The sequence below is a fragment of the Tachysurus fulvidraco genome, chromosome 15 (genome assembly GCF_022655615.1).
Source record: "Tachysurus fulvidraco isolate hzauxx_2018 chromosome 15, HZAU_PFXX_2.0, whole genome shotgun sequence".
In the NCBI taxonomy this organism is placed as follows: Eukaryota; Metazoa; Chordata; class Actinopteri; order Siluriformes; family Bagridae; genus Tachysurus; species Tachysurus fulvidraco.
Genome location: NC_062532.1, coordinates 11,818,252 through 11,837,855, shown reverse-complemented (window position 1 = coordinate 11,837,855; position 19,604 = coordinate 11,818,252). Strand labels below are relative to the sequence as shown.

Sequence of the window (19,604 nt, the reverse complement as noted above, 5' to 3'; positions counted from 1 at the left end):
ATAAATTCATCATAGCTATAAAAAAGCAACGGGTGTGGGCTGCTGCTTGCTGTACTATTTGCTTCAGTATCACGACTCCAAAATAAAAAAAATAAAAAAAGAGACTGACACTCCTGCACTGTGGGCCAGAGGGTGTTTATGGTGCCAGAAGCTTTAAAATATTGCACACGTTCCACAAATCAGAGGAAAAACTTAATATTACAGTGAAGAGGTGGGGTAGGTGTGGTTTTTCTTAGAATCTTAAAGATTTTGCAAGGTTGCTACAGTAAAATATATTAGATGGTCTTGTCAAATCATGCTGTGTGTGTGTTTGTGTGTGTGTGTGTGTGTGTGTGTGTGTGTGTGTGTGTGTGTGTGTGTGTGTGTGTGTGTGTGTGTGTGTGTGTGTGTGAGAGTGTGTGTGTGTGTGTGTGTGTGTGAGAGTGTTAAACAGAGATCTGAGAATCTACTAGCATGGAAAAAAGGAGAAGCAGAAGTAAACCTATACAAAAATAAAAGATAGCATCTGAAAGATTAAGTCTATTTAAGAAGGACTTTTTAATAAGAGAAAAGCTGGGATAGAGATTCAGAGACAGAGATAGAGAGATAGAATGAGAAACGTGTTCAAGCCACCAGGGATATGTGAGTCCTCCTTCCAAAGTGGGAGAGAGAGAGAGAGAGAGAGAGAGAGAGAGAGAGAGAGAGAGAGAGAGAGAGAGAGAGAGAGAGAGAGAGAGAGAATTGACTCCAACAGTGTCAGCGGTTCTGTCTTGGCTTTTTTGTGTTTTTTTTTTTTTTTTTTATCATATCAGTTATTTTACTTTTCAAATTCTAAACATTTTTCAAAGATACTTTATTTTTTGGGGGTGATTTTTTTTTTCTTTAGAATTTTTTAATTTAGAATTTAAGCAATGCTCCATGAATTGGTCAAAGCCCTTATATTGTATTCACAATCTATCTATTGTTTCATATATATATATATATATATATATATATATATATATATATATATATATATATATATAAATATATATATATAGCCCAGTAGGCAGCTCTGCGCTTCATCTATTTTTGGAAATGTAATGATGAGGAAATTAATTAATCATACCACTTTCTTGTCAAGGGCCATCTGCTTTAAAGGAGGGGGCATCCTGGCAATTCTACACCAGTTTAATTACTTTTCATTCCTCCGAAATTGACCTTTAATACCCTGCATTAAATTCAATTACATCTATGCTTAAATTTCGCAGTGTAAATTAGGGATTGTGGGATGTAAGAGCTCCTGATTATTAACAGATGCTACACACAGCATACTCTATTATTATTATTATTATTATTATTATTATTATTAAAGTACAATAATCCCATTTCTCGTGTGTACGTTTCACCTATGGCTCATAAATGGGATTTGTGCCAAACTCCATCGCCTCTTTTCTCTACCGCACCCCTTTCTGACCGCGTTTGGCTCAACAATGGGAGAGAGAGAGAGAGAGAGAGAGAGAGAGAGAGAGAGAGAGAGAGAGAGAGAGAGAGAGAGGTATAGTTGTTGGAGGGGGCGTTTCCCCGGTATGGCTATTATGTGTTCTTTCTGTAGTCTTCCTCCAGATTTCTGCCGCCTCCTTCTTCTTCTCAGCTGTTTACCCCCGTTGGCAGGATTTAACACCGAGGGGTGAGTAAACTGTTTATTCCTAAAATCTTGTATAGACAGTTAGAGAGGCTTTCAGCCCTGTGCGTGCGTGCGTGCGTGTGCGTGTGCGTGTGCGCGTGTTTGTGTGCGCGCGTGTATGTGTGTGTGTTTAATTCGAGATAGTATTTCTAAACACTCAGTAGTATGCTTTGAGGCGAAACCCGGTTATTTGAAACGGTGTGATCTCGCGCGCCGTTATGGGTTCCAGCGTGTTAAAGAATACAGACTGGGTTGTCTTTCGTTTCTAGCTTAGGGTACTTTGCTTAATCAGTGTATGACAGTTCGTTTTTGCAGGAATAAAAGCGTAAAAAAGAAAAAGAGTGGTGTGTGTGTGTGTGTGTGTGTGTGTGTGTGTGTGTGTGTGTGTGTGTGTGTGTGTGTGTGTGTGTGTGTGTGGCTTTTCCCCTTTCCGCTTGTGCGCTGATCTGTATTCGGGCTGAGTGCTGTATTCACTACTCGTTTTCCATGAGAGTAGCTGAGCGCTCAGTGTTCCTCAACCATCTCTCACTGCGCACTACACTCGGAAATAAAGGTACCAAACTGTACTTTTCCTCCGTAGTCGCCTGGTCGGTGTCTCCAATAAGAAAGATATTTTGCCCCTTTACTTGGGGAGGTGTATATGTTGCTTTAAAGGTAACTCAGTGGCCCTTGCGGTCCAGTTATGCACCTTAGATTATTAAGGGTACATAAGCTACTAAAGGTACAATTGATGTCACATTAATGTTTCACTCCAGCCACAAGAACAAAAATCGCTGCCCTTAGTTCTGAAATCCAAATCCAGTCCTAAACAAGCAAAAAAGAGAATGGACTAAATGAGCTGGCACATCAAATGATCTGATTTAGTTATAGTGTGATGGTCTTGTGTAGTGTGATGGACTTGATGAATGATATTTGTAGGTCTGTCTATACCGTATTTTAGTCCATACTATTTTCCCTCTGGTCCAGGGGTGTCCGATCTAATCCGGGAAGGATGGTGTGGGTGCAGGTTTTCATTTCAACTAAACAGAAGCCACCCATGAGTCTATTGAATGCCAAGATCAACGGATTAAACAGGTGGAATCAGGTGTGGCTTCTGCTTGATTGGAATAAAATTCTGCACTCACACCAGCCCTCTGTGGATAAGATTTATTGTGCGACTCTATATACAGCTTCATATGAGCTTGTCATTCAGATGAGCTCAGACCACTTGAAACCAAGCAGTAAGTAGACAAGTGCCCTGTTCTGTGCAGAACACTTGAAATTGGCCAGAAGGGTGCACAGGATCATATTACTCTGCCCTATGACATGGATACATGGCAGATGGTCAGATGTGAGTTTGGGTTGCTGAGGATGAATACTATTGGATTAGAGCATTTTTCTCAAAGCCTAGTTTTGCACTGCAGTTTTTCCCCAGCTTATTTACTTCATGGATAAATAGCAATGAAACCAGGGGTGTAAAAAGAGAGGTGATGATATAAAGTAGATATAGAAAAGGGAATGAACGAATGAGCTGAAAAACAGAGGGAGAGGTGGCATGGTGTGATCAGTGTGTGGTGGCGTGTGTGCCTGTAGGCATGGCAGGGTGAAGATGAACTCTCTGAACTCCCTCCTTGCTCAGTAAGATTCATATTGATCAAGGGAGGGGGAGAGAATAAGCGCATACTCTCTCTCTCTCTCTCTCTCTCTCTCTCTCTCTCTCTCTCTCTCTCAGCTTCTGGCAGTCTCCTGCCTTACTGCGTACTCTCAGATTGTTAGATTGTTCGCTGTAATAGAGCGAAAGAGAAAAGCAGATTTAGATATAGACAAAAGGCATTCAAATACTCAATTCAGTTCAGTTCCCTGTTTTGACTCTGCTTTAATACAGCTTTCCTGTGAATGCAGAAAGGAGAAACATAGTCTACCAGACCTAAAAGCTTACCAATCATTGAGTACAGCTATATTGAGCTCTGCAAGAACATCTGGATATGGCATAATTTCTCAGTGGAAATGAGTGAATCTAATTCTTTAGGAATACAACAAATGAGCTGACTGACGGTAGGAAGGTTTGTGCTTACTTGAATTGTTCACTGAAATTAAATTGACTTTGTAGAAAGTGTTGTTGTGTTGTTGATTGTGCATCATGTCCAAGTAATCACATCACCTTAAATCCTTGTGTCAGAAACATAGTTTTTTTTTTAGCTTTATAGGAAGAATGACTGATATTTCCTGAATTGTTGAATTGATAATCAGTAAGTCTCAAACTGGAGGACCAGAGCAGAAATAGAATTACTAAATTCAAAATGTCTAAATGAAGACAGGTCCAATTCAGAGCAGAAGAGAAGAACATAGAGGGAGGAAGTGTGAGGAGAAGGAAGAAAGAAAGTAGTAGTGTGTGTGGCAGATGTGTGGGTGTGCGCGTGCTCCCACATTAATGGGCGCTTATGTATGTGTGCACACGTGTGTATCAAGGCATAAGAGCCTCCTGTTAAGCAACCAGCAAACCAGTAGTGAGAGCCCTCCTTTGGGAGCTGTCCCTGGTTCTGATGTGTGCGTGTGTGTGTGTGTGTGTGTGTGTGTGTGTGTGTGTGTGTGTGTGTGTGTGTGTGTGTGTGTGTGTGTGTGTGTGTGTGCCCCCCACCCTCGAACAAATCTCTCTCTCTCTCTCTCTCTCTCTCTCTCTCTCTCTCTCTCACACACACACACACACACACACACACGCACACACACACACACACACACACACACACACACACACACACACACACACACACACACGCACACACACACACACACACACACACACACACACACACACACACACACACACACACACACACACACCTCCCTTGCATTTGAGTGTGGAGATTGACATCTTCACCCTTTCCATGTGGTATGAAGCAGGGGTGGGGGTGGGTGGCACAGAGAGAAAGAGACAGAGAGTAAAAGGGTAATAGGTAAGGTAGGAAGAGTAACTGTAGTAGCAATAAAGAAAGGGAACTGAAGGGAGAGAGAGAAAGAAAAAGAGAAGGGGGAATATGGGAAGGCAGCGAGGGAGTGGGAGAGGGAAGGAAAAACAGAACAGCTGTGTGGTAATTGGACTCCCTTTAGTATTGTAGCGCATACATTGACATCTGTCTGGTAATTGGCTTCCCTGTATCCTCTCTCGGCTTGTGTTCCGCTAAATGCCAGCTTTGGCGTTCCTGAAAAAAAGAAGAGTATTCTGCAGAGAGAGGTGTATGTGTGTGCATGCATCTTTGTGTGCGCTCAACAAAAAACATTTTTCCTATCCCTCGCATTCCACACGAGACCTCCTGGGTTGCTAGAGAATCAAGCATTCTGTTTTCACAGTTGAGCTTCCTCCGCTTCACCTGTTCAAGGTGTCTATTGGCTGCCCTCTTAATTAGCGCCTGTTTCATTTCAGCGCCTGCGATTAGAACAGTCCATGCGGGCTCAATTATGCCTGACGTTACTGCACACATAGACTACAGCTGAAAGGGTTTGTTATTCTTCCACTTTTTCTAATTCATGCTTTCATGATTCTTTTTGTACTGCAATGAGACATCAGAGAGTAATGAGGATTGGAAACATGGTGGCAGAATAGCGTCCATTATTTCACTAGAACCTGTGATGTAAAATAATAAATTACAAAAAATATGAGATTTTTATGCATTTTTACAAAAAAAAAACCAAATAAACCAGAGTATACTGTGTGTTTTGCATGTTTTGTAAGCTGAAACATTTCGCTAGAACATTTCATCAGTTTTTAAAGACAATAAAAACAAACAATGCCTCTTTCACACAGGTCTGTAATTTTATTTTTATTTTTTTTGAAGCAATTCAGCCTTAAGCTTTTGCTTCAACCGATTTGTGAACAGCTTTGCTTAGCAGCAGCCTTCAAATTGCATAGATAAACATGGTAAATAATTAATGTAGCATGAGGGAGCAGGGGAGCCTTTGGGCTGCAGACCTGGCATCTGTGTTCCTGGTGCTATGTGTAGCCCTAAATTTCACGTTCACATTACCCATCTTGCACACAACCAAAGCTAAGAGGAGTGAAAGTGGTCTGTTTCTGCTGTAGACTATGTACCTCGGCAGGGTGTATGCTCTGAGATAGTTTTCTGAATGCCACAGCTCTAAAGACTATTCTATTTGAGTTCTGTCTGTCAGGCCATTTTTCTCTAATCTCTCATAGCATCAAGTGTTTTCCATTCGCAGAAATGAATGTTTTCTGTTTTCATTTTTATTGTAAAATGTTTAGACATTATACATAATATATTATACTCATGAGATCAACAGGCACTAACAGTTCCACAATGTCCCATGGCCAAAGGCACTAAGATCACATTTGTTCCCCAGCTCACATGTTTGATGCGAACATTAATTTAAGCTTTTGAGTTTATATACTGCACTGCTTCCGCATGATCGGCCGATTGGATAATTACACGAATGAGCAGAAGGGGTTCCTATTAAAGTGGCCGGGAAGTGGGTATAAAATTATTATTATTATTATTATTATTATTATTATTATTATTATTATTATTATTATTATTATTATACTCTGTAATCTTCACCATACTGACTATTTATGAGGATATCTGTGAAAGCTTCTATATAGTATAGTATCCGAAATGTAAATCATTTTGGTCATAGCATTGCCAGATAGACTTTAACTTATTCAGAGAAATCATATAGCAGCATAATTTCAGTTTTGTCAATATTAGGCACCCTATCATATTATATGTTATTTTTTATGGTTTTTGTAATAGAGCTCTATATTCTTCTATATTCACATTTTTGTTAATTATTTATTAACCTGAAAAAAAAATGACATAGGCATGCTTTTTATCATCTCTTTTATATACTTTGCGGATTATATGATCTTTTCACCAATTATGTTCCATCACTTTATAACTGGTGAAAATGGTGATTTTTAAGGCATTCAGTCCTTTTCTGTTTCTTTTAAACTTATAGCTGGTAACACACATATGAATATATCAGAAATATGAAATTTACTTTTGACTAGAAATCCATAAGTCGATATGTACAGTATAAATTTGTAGAGTTTCAGCAATTTATTCTTGTAAATATATTACAGCAGTCCCATGAAGACTTTTGCTTAAGTATGTACTTTCAGCACCATCAAAGTTGCCACATTTGCAGCTTTTAACCAACAAAGTCTTAGCTACACACACACACACACACACACACACACACACACAAACAGCGGTTAAACACACATACACACAAACAAAGAGTCTACAGTCTTTACTGAGAAAGATGAAGGGAGGTAAAGGGGGATCTGTGGCTCAGCATTACAAAGAAGCTGACATATTTTAGGTTCTGTCTTTATTGTAGAGTTTTTATGAGAGCGAGTGTTACTTGTGGAAATCTAACCCTTTTAAAAGATGTGTTTTTCAGGATTCACACAAGTTGCTTTTCAAGCTGTCAGTTTGCTGTTTGATATTTTAGCTTTACTCAATACAGGAAAAGGAGTTTTTCTCGCAATGATTTACAGATGAATGAAAACCTACATGAATTCTTCAGAAAAAGAGTTCAGACAGGGCATTCAAAATGGTCATATGTCAAACTCAATTTCATCTCTCTCTTTCTCTTTCTCTCTCTCTCTCTCTCTCTCTCTCTCTCTCTCTCTCTCTCATTCTCCCTTTCTCTTTTAATTTCTCTGTCTCAATAGTGTGCTGTCAGTGTATCCTGCACTCCCAGTAAAGTGTGTGTTTGCATGCGTGTGTGATTGCGTGTGATTGTGTGATGTGTGAGTTTACGCGTGAGTCGCACTCACAGCTAAATGCCAGAACAGTTGTTGACAATGCCTGGGGTTAAAATACTTGCAAACACTAAATTCTGGATGTCACAACTTTATTTGCACACAGTGGTTAAATATGCGGCTGAATTTAGCTCCTGCCTGCAGCTTTATTCTCCGTTTTTTCCTCTCTCTCCCTCTCTCTCTCCCTCTCTTTTTCTTTTTGTCTGCCCACGAGAGGCGAATGTGGTACTCAACTGTGCCAAGCTGGCATCGTGATGAGTAGGGGAGGCAGTGTGTTGTCCTCGTCAGCCCTCCTGTTTGTAGGTGGGCACGTGTGAATTTCCATTCACTCGTTCCCCTGAAAGCATACGTGATTGCAGGATAAATCAACAAATATTTCTCACTTTTTGTTGTTTAACAAATAATATATGTTCCTGTCATCTCTCACAAACTTTCCTACTTCCTTTTAACAAAGCGAGTTTTTAGTACAATTAATATTATTTGCTGTTGCGAACTAATGTTTTCATTCCCAATGGTTTTAAATGGCAGCTCAGTTCTACATACCAACTAATTCTAATACGTTATAAACCAAATGGCGAAACAAGCCGACACATAATCCGTCATTCTCAGTCATCTGAGCAGCAGTGTATGACATCTGACAGTGGCAGTGTTAAAATAATCAAAAAAAAAGTGCTAGCAAATATTACACAAACTACTTCATTTTTGTCCTTTATGTTTCACTTCACTTTATCTATTGCCTGCTGTATATAATTGCCTTATTATTTATATTTTGCTGAGTATTTTACTCATACACCTTCATATATTGCTCTTTGTAGGTTATTCTGCTTTTCCCGTAAGACAAATCATTTCAGGTTAAAATGATAGATTGCTTTCTATAGCCCCACAACCTCAGCAAATCTCTTCAGAACCTGTACAAAAACATGCTGCTTCATTCCTTCGAAATGTTTACAATATTTATTTCAACGAGATGTTAAAATAATCTGCTGTATTTATACATGTTTATTCATATTTATTTATTAAACTGGATTAAGGTGTCCAGGCTCAATGCTGCTTCAAGGTATTAGTTCATTAAGAAATTGAATTGGCTCCATTTATTTAAATCGGGTTCTTTTTCCCCCTTCTTTTCAGACCTCGGAATTTGTTTCCAAATCTTTCTTCCTGCCCTCCCACCATCTAGAGGAGCCTTGAGAGCAACGAGAGATGAAACAAAGAAAAACAGAGAGTGAAAGAGAGAAAAGGCGAAAAATAGGTGGAAGAGGGCGGTGGCCCCTGTTTGTGCTCCTGTCTCGATTACGGGTATTCTTGGGTTGATAATACAGATGTCGATGTTATTGCTTGAGAATACGCGTAGCTGAGTGGAAGCCATATTCATCTGATGCCTACGGTGGAATAAATCAAATAACACAGCCAAGGAAATTAAAGAGATAAGAAGCATGATGGTGTTCTCTTGTGTATCATGGGTGAGTTTCTTTCTTTCTTTCTTTCTTTCTTTCTTTCTTTCTTTCTTTCTTTCTTTCTTTCTTTCTTTCTTTCTTTCTTTCTTTCTTTCTTTCTTTCTTTCTTTCTTTCTTTCTTTCTTTCTTTCTGATTCACACTCCATACTCTTTCTGGCACGGCCTCTTAAGGAGTCTGGAATCATCCAGCTTGGCATCATGTGTTTTATTGTGTGCTGATGGAGCCTGGAGTGGACAGGTGCCCTTATCAAAGCTCATGGACCAGAGAGAAAATCCAATAAGTCTGTGTGTGTGTGTATATATGCATGTGTGTGTATGCATGTGTGTGTGTGTGTGTGTGTGTGTGTGTGTGTGTGTGTGTGTGTGTGTGTGTGTGTGTGTGTGTGTGTGTGTAAGGCGCCTAGAGATGGTCTGGCTCCAGCTCCTGGGGCTGAGGTAAATAAGGTCAGGAGGAAAGTGCAGCTCCATGAGGAGCTGCTGCATCAAAGCCCAGAGATCCATCACAATGGCAGCCTCCAGTCCTCATACAGCCTGGAACAGAAAGCGCTCGAGCCAGAGGCAGGGAGACAAAAGAGGTGACATTCTGTCACTCCAGGAATTAGTCTACCAGGAGGATCCTATTGTGCATGTGTGGAGGATTCAATGTTCAACATGATGCAGCCTGTTTGAAATCGAAATAAAGGCTTGGCCAGAAGCATTGTAGCTCTTTTTTATGCTTCATGGCATCAGCATATTCACATGGTATTAACTCTGAGAATTGCAATGTCATAGTGATCTAAAGCTGAGACTTGTCTAAATAAAATCAGCGCAAATACAACCCAATTATAGATATGGACCAAACTAAAGACACACACGGTGTAATTTCATTCTGCCCACACAGAATTGCGAAACTTAATACCGAAGCACATTCAATAGTGATATATTGAAGCCTGCAGTTTACCATCCAGCATTTTTACATTAGGGGATTATCATATGACAGACTCCAAATCCCAAAATGCATCACCACTTCTATCAGAAGCATGTGCACAATGGCACCTGACACCTAGTATTTGTATTTTTTTTTTCCTCCAAAGCACCGGCTACAAAGAAAAAAGTTGTTACAGAGCGTTATTGGACAGTTTCAATAGATTTGGGACCAGAAACAGCAAAGATATAAAAATGTGATTTTTTGTTTGTAACAAAGATGCAGCATTCATGAAAGAATACAATTTATATCAGTATTATGTCACAAGGCTAAAGAAATTACTGACTCAAGTTGAACAACCAAAAGCAGGTGTGTTGTGGAGAATCTTTTCTTCTAAAGAATGTTTTTTTTTTTTTTTCATGTATAGTTTTGGTTTTAAAAAATGTTATTAACCTATATATAAATAATTAATTGCAAAATAGTAAACGGACTGCTTGTTGTACCTTTGTATTCCACGTCATTTATCCTGCTTTAAGAACCAAGATTTCTGATCTATGTAGAATTTCAGAAGTTACAGAAATAGAACGTTAAATAGGATATTAATTAGCTTCAGCATTCAGTCAGCATTCAGTCCTTTTTTAAGAACTCCTTCCTTCTGTTCCGGAGCCAAAGTTGTTTCAGCCTTTGACATAAAGGATCAAAATCTGCTAACATGACGTTCGAGTGCCAGCAGCTTAGAGATGGATTTGATCCCTGGTTTGTGGTTTATTATGTGCATGTTGTTATGATGATTATACATAGATCTTTTTCACTTTGTTATTTTTAACTCAAAAACATATAGATTCTGAAAGGTTCGGACATCGTTTCTGCGATTTCACTGAATTCAAAACCTTTGTTAAAACTTTTGTTAGCAATGTAATTATGAATCAAATATGATTTCCCATGCTTAGAGTAGGGGAAACAAATTCCCCCGTTTGCTTACGTTACGTTGTGCTTCTGAGTGTAAAGCCAGTGTTATCTGTGGCATCGTATTTAATGGGGTGTAATGTGATTATCTAAATCCTCCATTACACTGTGAGAGGAGGGAGAGGCTCAGGCGCAGACAGGCCCATGACAGCAGCCAGACCCCTGCTCATACTCTGGCAGAAGGACAAGCGGAAGAGGATTCTCCACACTATCCTCTCCTGAGAGCCAAGTGTGTGGGTGTTCATATATATATATATATACACTGTATATATAGACAAAAGTATTGGGACACACTTCTTATTTTAACTATTAAATTCAGATATTTTGAATAGGCTTATTTCCACAGGTGTATAAAATGTAGCCACAAGTCCATGCAATCTGCATTTACAAACATTTGTGAAAAAAATGGGTGATGCATCATTCTGATGAGTTCTTTTTCTGAAGGTATTATTATGGTATTATTGAAAATTGGAAATGTTTAGGAAGAGGAGCAACTGTGGCACAAAGCAGAAGACCATGTAAAGTCAGAGGTGGAGTGGTGTAAAGCAAGCCGCCAGTGGACTCTGGAAACATGTTCTGTGGAGTGACAAATCATGCTTCTCTGTTTGGCCTCTCTGATTGATAAGTCCGGGTTTGCTGGATGCCAGGAGAATGTTACCTGCCTGGCTGCATTGTGCAGACTGTAGAATTTGGTAGAGCAGGGATAATGATATGAGACTGTTGAATGATATGAGAGTTGGGTTATGTCTTTTACTTCCAGTGAAGGGAAATAATGCTTCGGCATACCAATACGTTCTGGACAATGATGTGCTTTCAACTTTATGGGAACACTTTGGGGAAAGCCCTTTTTTATTCCAGAATGACTGAACCCCAGTGCACAACGCACACACAGACAAGGTCCATAAAGACACGGTTGGATCAGTTTGTTATGGAAGGTCTTGACTGACCCACACTGTGCCCTGACCTTAACTCCATCAAACACTTTTGGGATGAAATGTGTGTGTGCATGTGTGTGTTTGTGTCTATATATAAAGCTGCTGCTTAGAAATATTTACTAGGTTCTGAATCTTTCAGTGCTACATTTACATTTAGATTTACAGCATTTAGCAGATGCCCTTAACCGGAGCGATCAAGTACATAAACATAAGTCGACTATATATTTATACCACGCCATCACGAAAGGGAAACGTGCCTGATTCAAGGGTGTTAGGGTCAGATACAAAATAATTAGGATAACATTTGTCGATTCATTACCAGGTCTCACTATTCATTTATGTTTAGTTAACTGAGGAATTTAAAAATAGTGATTGTGATTTAAAAATTGAGACAAATGTGTCAATGACGTACTAAGGTTGATTCATTTGTAAAGCATCTAAATGTCACATGATGACGTGTCCCATGAACATACCAAAGGTGTGTTTTATTCACATTGACTTCACAAATTCACTCTTCTGCTTAAAGTAAATGAGACCAACAGCCTCTTAGGATATCAGTCCTTATGTATGCGTTATTAATACATTTTAAATGGTGGAATTTGATTAGGAGTGGTTGCTATCTGCACGGTCTAGGGTTGTTGTTTCAGCATGTACTACAGAGCAGAGTTCTTATATTTCCACCTGCTCTTCTCACATCTGTTCAGCCACTGACTGCCTCCAGGCACACACACACACACACACACACACACACACACACACACACACACACACACACACACACACACACACACACACACAACAGAAGCAGCAAAAAGCAGCATGTATGAGAGCCCCTGCCTTTCTGTTTGTTTGCAGTGCAGTAGTAGCTACGTCTCAATAGGTCAAATCATTGTAATTATCTTGTAGTGTCTTGTGCCAGATAGGAGAGACCAAGAGAAAGAGAGAGAGAGAGTCTTAGTTGGGAAAGGATGTCTCCATAAGTAGAAAGAAATTTGTCTGGTCCTGCTGCTTTTGTTTATCTTTTGGCAAACTTCATTTTTAGAAAAATCTAAAGACAGATTGATTCTATTTGGGTACTAATTGTTAAGGTTTGGGTTAGCTAGAGTAAATATTATGTCAATGATGGATCCCCTCCCAAAGATAGTAAGATACCTAAAGATTGTGTTTGTGTGCGTGTGTGTGTGTGTGTGCGTGCGTGTGTGTGTGCGTGTGTGTGCATGTGTGTGTTTGTGTGCGTGTGTTCGTGTGTGTGTGTGTGTGTGTGTGTGTGTGTGTGTGTGTGTGTGTGTGTGTGTGTGTGTGTGTGTGTGTGTGTGTGTGTGTGTGTGTGTTTTTGTGAATCACTTCTATTGAGTTCTCTGTATCTCTTCTTTGTGAGAACTGCTCTATGTGTTGGATGGACAAAGAGATGAACAAAATCTCTCTCTGTGTGTGTGTGTGTGTGTGTGTGTGTGTGTGTGTGTGTGTGTGTGTGTGTGTGTGTGTGTGTGTGTGTGTGTGTGTGTGTTAGAGAGAGAATGCATAGATTCTGCTCTTGTCCACATCACTGTTATTATAATGATAATCACTATTATTCACCTGAGGCTCACAATTGTACTTCTTACACATTGTGTGTGTGTGTGTGTGTGTGTGTGTGTGTGTGTGTGTGTGTGTGTGTGTGTGTGTGTGTGTGTGTGTGTGTGTGTGTGTTAGAGAGAGAGAGTGAAAGAGAGAGTATATAAATCCCACTCCTGTCCACATCACAGTTATTAGAATGATAATCACCTGAGGCCCCCATCTATACTTCTTACACATTTCGTGTGTGGGAGTGTGTGTGTGTGTGTGTGTGTGTGTGTGTGTGTGTGTGTATGTGTGTGTGTGTGTGGGCAAGCGCACATGTATCTGCATGCATGTGAGTGCGTTTGCATGTATGTGAGTATTCATCCTCTCTCTCACTGAATGAACAAATAGATAAAAGATATAAATAAATATATAAATAACTATTACGTGCATAGCTCTGGGTGCTTGGCAACTGAATCCCTTGGTTTCCAGGGCAACGGGTGCTGCAGAATGGGAGGTGATTGGCAACTGTGACAACGAGGAGGGAGTGACTTTTGACCTCCTTCTCTGGCAAGGAAAGAAATAGGAGGGACAGTGTGAGCGAGAGAAGGGGGAAACAGCACAACAATCAATAGTATAAATATTCATTCAATAGAGCCTCTTTTCACCTCATTGCAAAAACTCTCTCACTCATCATGCAGAGGAATACACACAAACATACGTTCATTTGTGTGTACAGAGCAACACTCAGATGTGCAGATGTGCCTCATCATACATGCGTAATCGAATAGTACAACACTCTGTTGCAGACACTCGCTCTCTGACATGCACACTCAGCAGAGCCTTGGTGAAATGTGTAGCCTTGTTCTACCACTTTCTCAATCTCTCTCACACTCACACAGCATTTCCTCCTTCGCCGCTCCTGTCTACACATATACATGACATCTCTCTCTCTCTCTCTCTCTCTCTCTCTCTCTCTCTGCATGGCTAAACTAATAAGGATGTGATTAACAGTATTGTAATTGGCCTGTAATCAGTGTTAATTAGCAGTGAGATACTGCAGCAGAACAGAACAGTTGCAACGTCTCAGCATCTCAGTAACTTTCCCCTTACCGCATCACCTTATCCTGAACAACCTGTGTGCCTCCGTACTCTTCTGTATACTGTAACCATGTTCGGCGTGTACATGTGTTTTTCTTTGACAAGAAAAATGACACGTTTTGAAACTATACCGAATATGTAATATATAAATACTGTATATCTATAATAACATTGTACATACTGTATGTAAGTATTAAACATGTCAGAATGTGCTGTTATAGGAAAATAAACAAAGATGAGGTTGTGTGATTTGAAGTGGCAATGATTTTTTTTAATGCAAATTGTCATAATTGTAAACATTTACAGCTCCAATTGATGCAGTGAAACGTTAAGTTAGGTTATGTGGTGTGAACGAACAAGTCCCTGTGCATGAGCTGTTACTATAGGAATGATAAGATATTAAACAAGCGAGTTAATACAAAGCTTTCGTTTGAATTACAGCTGATTTTACCATCAGAATTCATCAACACCTTACTACAAATCAGATTAGACAGTGCTGTGGCGTTGTCAGAAATAACTCCGTCCTCAAGGCACAATACAGTAATAAGAGTTTACTGTCTATAAAGTGCAACAGATGGCAGAGTTTGTGCAGCAAGCCTTTTTACAGTTGGCAACAGGGTTTGACAATAACACACGCTAAAGCACACATCATCTGTAGTTTCAGGTGTAATATAATAAAATATATTACAGTCACAGTGTACAACAGAATAATCATGTACTATCTCCTGAAATAATACTTACCCAAATATGAACTCATAATGAGTTACCTTCAGTAACAGCTCAGGTATTAGTGCATGATTATTCATGTACTGTTATTTTAAATGACCACAAATAAAACAAAACCACCACAACAACCTTGCTCGTCCATGGAGAAATGGCTCTATGTTATTCAAGTAACTTCTCAGACAAAAAAATGAATCCTGGCTGTGAGGGATTACTTTAAAAACAGCAGAAAGAAGTCTGACAAATCTTACAGTAAGCCTGTGCTAGGTTCTACAAACTAAACTAATAATACCAACTACACAAAATGTAGACCGCTGATCCATTTTAAATTGTTATCATAGCAAATATTGGCACTCGGGTCTCCAGCACCGAACCTTTATTTCATGATTGATGGAATTTATGTTAAAACTATAACGAATGATGCTCAAAGGTTGCCCTAAAGCCCATGGTTGCATAATTGCACTCGACTATACATAGTTCATATTTACCCAGAGAGTCACCCAGATGAGGATGAATTTCCTCTCATAGGTTTCTTCCTCATATCGTCTCAAAGGATTTTTTTTGCTACAGTTGTCTATGGCTTATGCCAGGATTAGCAATAGATATAAATAAAAATTTCAATAAAAATTTCATTCTGATTTCTAACATTCCTATAAAACTGCATTGTGACAACGTCCATTGTTAAAAAACAACATTCAATTTGAGTTTAGTACTGTTTAGTGCTTTTTATAGATGCTTGTCTTCATGTGTAATTGCATCATCTTTGAAGTGTGTGTGTACAGTATGTGTGTGTGTGTGTGTGTGTGTGTGTGTGTGTGTGTGTGTGTGTGTGTGTGTGTGTGTGTGTGTGTGTGTGTACATATATTTCATCATTTCATTATGAATGCAGTGTAGTTACAGTTATGAGAATTTATGTAAAGTATTTCAAATATAGTATGCAATAAGATGCAAGATGTCTCTGCTAAGCTAAACTAACAGCTAACAGATGTTTGTCTGCAGGACTGAAGGCTGTAGAAGATGAATTCAAGCACTGTGTAAAATCTGCTTCGTTACACGTGGTTTCTTTTCTAAGCTTGTACACAGTAAACCGTGCATCACTTCTTCCACGCTGAGACAGGACTGACAGATGTGTGCTGGCTGGCTGTGCAGGATGGAGAGAGCAGGCAGGTAGGGCCCTCTGACAGGTGTTATGTGCCACATCTGGCCAAAGGTCCCTGAGCACGAACGTCTTCTGTCATTCCACCTAGCAGTCAGCCTCGTCACTCATGCATCACGCTGCATGACGGCTCTCCGCCAAGACAGATGTTATAGTCAGACAGTTCATTTTCCTGCTACCTTCTGGTCTTAAATGAAATAAATACAGCTGGTAGGCTCTGTTATTAATTAATCATTAGAAATGAATTTAGGCTCTATTATGCAGCAAGCTGAAAGCAAATATATTGTGTATAAAATGTTTAGCGCAATGCAGCTTTGCACAGACATTTCCATTCGATGCCTCGCCTTAACTGTTTATTTACCGTAATGCTCTGCTATTCAGAATGTTATTTATATAGATGCTGAAGAAGATGTGAACGCAAGTGCAGCTAAACCGTGATGACGAAAAAAGAGTAAAAATGTGTAAGAGACAAAAGAGGGAAGAGAAGGAAAATATTCAACTTCATTATATAAAGGTGAGGAAAGGAAAATGTGCAGAAACATTTGAACATATTTTAAAATAATACTGTAATCATAGTCAGAACATCAGCAATACTGAATTGTTCTCAAGAATAAAATGAAGGTGATTAAGCTTTTTTAAATGAAAAAAAAAACATGTTTTTTCCTTGTATTTGCCTGAGAAAAAGCACAAAGTCCTCCTGCACAAATTCTTGCACAAGGATTTATAGTAGGAGGCTCATTGTATGCATTTAAATGCACGAGTTGCCCTTCATGACTGTTTATTGTTTATCCGAGAGAGGAGAGGGCATAATTACTGCAGAATAGATGTAGATGTGTAAAGTGTCATGAGCAGAAGGGGAGATTTTGTGCTCTGTGTAGGTGTTTTATGGCACAATGCTATGCAAAGCACTATCAACAAAAACACCCCATGCTGATTTACACTCCTACACACACACAGACACAGTCCAGGCTTATACAGGACTGTCATGCAGGAATTAAAACTAGATAACACTGGATTCTTTTTTTTTTTTTAATAAATAGGTATGAACAAAAATGCATTTTAAGGGGTGTGATTCTAATGTGAAGTGGCAGTTAGCAAATCTGTTTTCACACTAAAATAATGAGCCTGGTTGTTATGTGATGTTCCGGCTACATTAGACTTTAGAACTGTGCTGCCACAGGGCTTATCACACAAACATGATTCCTGTTATGCAAGTTATTGGCAAGCTGATTTCTGTAACTCCCATATCTGACAATACCGCCCCCTGGTGGTCATGAATTCCTCTGCAGGGCAGGTTTTTTTCTTCATTAAACACCATTTGTAAGCTCAATATACTTATTTTAATACGTTAGGCTGTAACATTACAAAATACCATCTTGGATTTTAATAATCTGGCAGCAATGATTAAAAAAAAGTCAAAATCGTTAGCTGTGACTTTTGATGTTACTATGATTAAATAATTAAACAGTATATTACAATCTAGTACATTCACACATAATATGGTATACTGTCTCAGAATGAGTCTTATATTTGACCTTTGTAAGCCATAAAATTGTCCTCCTCTATATTCATAATATAAAATTCATAAGCAACAACTGTGTATGTCTGTTTGCAATGCATTTCCTTTTTTTTCTTCTTTTTTGTAAATACATCAAACATGGCAGATATTACAAATGACAGATGGTTGTATATATGCTTATAGCTGTTATTCATATCGATCATGTGGATTGGGTGAAGTTATGAAAGTTATAAAGAATTGGGAAGGTAATGAAGTTATGAAATCATTATTTGATTCCTGCCGAAAATGAAAAATGAATATCGGATAAGCCTGTATTTGACTATGCAGTCTTGACAAATTTCATGAAAGTAAAGGAAGCAGTGGCAGTGAATTAATAACTATATGTCATTTCAAAAGAACCTTTTGACATCCCTTCCCCTTCGCTTTTTAAAAGGCTATAAATAAAAATAAAGGTCTTTAATAGCAAACTGTGCCGCACACTTAGCAAGGGTCTTGAGGAGGCACTGAACCTGCCAGACATCTTGCAATTACAAGCAGGACAAGTGCATGTTAGCAGGAATCTGCCAAATAAAGAAATGACCTTAAATCTCAGAGACGGACATTCAGCTGTTTTAAAAGGCATTCTAAGAAATGTTTGAGGTCAACGAAAGACTCCCTTCAGTACCTCTTTTTCATAGAAAAAGCAATAAGAACCATTCATTATAGAGACACAACTAATAAATGGGTTCATGCAGGAAAGGGAATATCTTAGGCCTGTGTATGGACAAACAGTAAACTAAAAGAAAGAATCATTACTTTTCACAGCGTTTAGCCTGCTGCTACACCTGATGGAAGTATATCTCTTTTTTGTAAACACACTATAAGGCATAATCTTTGTAAAAATGTCAGACAATTCACTTTGTCACTTTGTCACTGTGCCTTAGGCATAAAATATTAAACAACTATAAAATATATCCTAAAGCATTACCAGACTAGGTTAAAAAAACAAAAAACATGACTTTATGACTGCTGTATTCATGATACAAACAAAGAAAAATTCTGTTTATTCTGTTTAAACACGTCTAAATCTATTATATCGATGTCTATGTACACAGCAGGGCATGTGGGGCATTGCAGCAAAGAAACAAAATAAAATCATTGATACAAAGCTGTGTGTATGTTTCTTCTTCTTCTTCCTATTATTATTATTATTATTATTATTATTATTAGTGTATTACTTAATATTAAGTTATCCATGATCTCAGTGACCGTGGTATGGTTGTTCGTGCCACAAAGATTTAAATGGCTACAAGGCAGAAATGGCTTGCTGTTAAGAGGTCAGAGAAGAATGGTCAGACTGGTTCAAGCTGACAGAAAGGCTTTGGTAACACAAATAACCTGTCTTTACAACTATGGCTAACAGAAAAACATCTCAGAATGCACAACACATTGAACCTTGAGGCAGTCGGGTTACACAGCCTCAATACATCAGGTTTCACTTCTGTCAGCTAAAAACCGGAATCTGAGGAAACATTTGGCAACGACTCACCAAAGACAAAAATTCTACAAATTGTTTGTTCTCCACTGTTCAGTTTATGTGAACCTGATGTTCCTGTTTTGCTAAAAATGGTCTAACATCCAAATAGTATCTGTTCAGACATGATGGTGCTTTGCTGGATGAACACAGTGAGACAGTGACCATAATGCAAATGGTGTACATTGGCAAAATGAATATACTGCAAATTACTTACAGTAATTTGACCCTAAGTGTACTTTCAAGTAGTATATAGAACTGTACAAATAATTGAGCCATCCAAGAAAGTTACACAATATGGCCAAAGTTTGTATACACCTGACCATATGTGCTAGGAACATTCCTTGCAATATTTAATTCCCCATTGATGTTATAATAATCTCAACTC

The 19,604-nt window shown here is 38.8% G+C and overlaps 1 long non-coding RNA gene across 1 annotated transcript; it reads left to right on the top strand.

Annotated features, from left to right (window-relative positions):
- Window positions 1–1,509: 1,509 nt before the first annotated feature.
- Window positions 1,510–19,604, top strand: LOC125138600. The gene is made up of 3 exons (XR_007137808.1): window positions 1,510–1,648; window positions 8,535–8,866; window positions 13,697–19,604. It is a non-coding gene; the product is annotated as an uncharacterized LOC125138600 (long non-coding RNA).